Genomic DNA, 2217 nt, shown 5'->3' with positions numbered 1-2217 from the left:
TTAAAGCAAACGAATTCTATTTTAAAATTATAAATAAAATGCAGACCGATGATCAGTTCCATCTGTACATGCACAGAGGTGCTATACACTGAAACGGTCATGAAAAGAGCCTAGAAACAGATGAGAGAAAATGTTAAGAAAATTGTTCTTGTAATTCTTTTAATGCCGCAATGTATTCCTCAAAATTCGCATTTTCCTTAACACCAGAGTGCTAAGGGAAAGTGTTCTTCGTCAATGCGAATTTCTTTTTAAAGCCATCACCCTTCCTCATCAAATCTCAAATAAGTTGCTTCTGACCCTCTGACCGCTTACGGATTGTGTTTATGTGTGTAGTCAAGACCACTACATATGCGAGGTTTGGAATCTATTGCAGACCTACATTCTACTTTTGTTTCAGGCTTTCTTCTTTTCTTTCTTGACTTAAGCAACTGTGGGTCTTAAATTGTAAAATCGTTAGATGAATCCCCCCCACCCCCCTCTCCCCGCGATTTATCCATCATGTTTCGAAATAATACACACGGTTTCCCGAAACTATTTGTTCAAATTAATACAGGCGGTAGAGAACATCAGAAAAATATATATGTGTATTTAACATACATAAGATCACTGACGGTAATTTCTGACGCTAGGAACGATTTACACAGAAGGAAGTTTAGCACATTTATTACAGCAGTGCCATTCACAGAAACTGCTTAAATGACATATATGCACGGAATATGTCGCTGGACCATTGACTTTGAGTCCGAAGATTCCTGGATTGTCTGCACTGTTACCAGCACCGACGGAAATTCTAGCGACGACGTCTCCTTTTATTTCCACAACGGTTTCGTACACCAGCAGCTTCATATGCCTCCAAGGGAAGAAATACAGGCACATGAGGTCAGATGACGTATGTGGAAGGAAGGTGACTCTCAGATGTGCTGAATTGGCTGGCGCCCCATCGTGCTGACCGTACATCCTTTGTCTAACATTCAGTGGTACATCCAGCCAATACAGCCAACCACATGTATACTGGGGATTTTGTATGTCGGTACACGCTTGTAGTCAGCGGCACGGAAACAACTTTCGTCAGGACCTCTAACAACGCTGACTTCATAGACCATACGTTTCTAATCGAAATATATTTGATATATTCGTTTTGATGTTCCCTACTTCCTGTATAAATTTGAACGAATAGTAAAACATCCTCTTTGAATGTAAAGAATGAATGTGCTGGTAAAACTCCAGAGTGAAACTGAACGTACTGAAACTGTTTCCTCTTTACTCGTTCTGATCATTTCTAAACTGACACACAATATTTTAGCGCAACGCAATCTGACTTTTAATAAGCGCTACAGAAGAATAGCCCTGACTAACAGTAGCCTATACCCTTCATGAATCATCTACCGCACAAAAATCTTCGTTACTCGTACTACTGCAATACAGCGAGCGTCAGTACTGCCAGCTAAATAAAAGATTCTAAACTACTGAAGGCACTAACTACGGTAGAGAACAAACAATATATTTACCTTGAAAGTGTTCAAAAGTCACGGACACATGTCCAGATCATCCGCTCATATTGACGTCTCAAAATTTTGGCTTCTCTCTCTCCACATCCATCACTGCTGATGGCTCACCTCCAACTGCCCAATGCTACGAGCTGTTCACATCCAACTGCCCAACAGTACACTGGCGAAAAACTTCCATCAATGAGTCCAACCAGCCACAGACTGCACACAGAGCAGTCAGCGACATCCAGATCGTGCGCTCATATTAACATCTGAAAGCTCTGGCGTCTCTGTCCCCACATCCACCACTGCTGGCAGCTCACCTCCAACTGCCCAACGCAACGGGCTGTTCACATCCCACTGGCCAGCCGTTGTGGCCGAGCGGTTCTAGGGGCTTCGGTCTGGAACCGCGCAACCGCTACGGTCGCACGTTCGAATCCTGCCTGGGGCAAGGATGCGTGTGATGTCCTTAGGTTAGTTAGGTTTAAGTAGTTCTTAGTTCTAGGGGACTGATGACCTCAGATGTTAAGTCCCATAGTGCTCAGAGCCATTTGAACATCCAACTGCCGAACACTACACTGGCGAAAAAATTCCGACAATGAGTCCAACTAGCCACAGATTGCACACAGCGGAGTCAGAGATTTGAATACAGAGCGCTACGTGTCGTCACCAACTTAATAACCTTAACAGCCTACTTACAATAGTTTCGGAACACCGTATATAATGTCTG

The sequence above is a fragment of the Schistocerca nitens genome, chromosome 7 (genome assembly GCF_023898315.1).
Source record: "Schistocerca nitens isolate TAMUIC-IGC-003100 chromosome 7, iqSchNite1.1, whole genome shotgun sequence".
Classification (NCBI taxonomy): Eukaryota; Metazoa; Arthropoda; class Insecta; order Orthoptera; family Acrididae; genus Schistocerca; species Schistocerca nitens.
Note: the sequence above shows the minus strand (reverse complement) of the source record.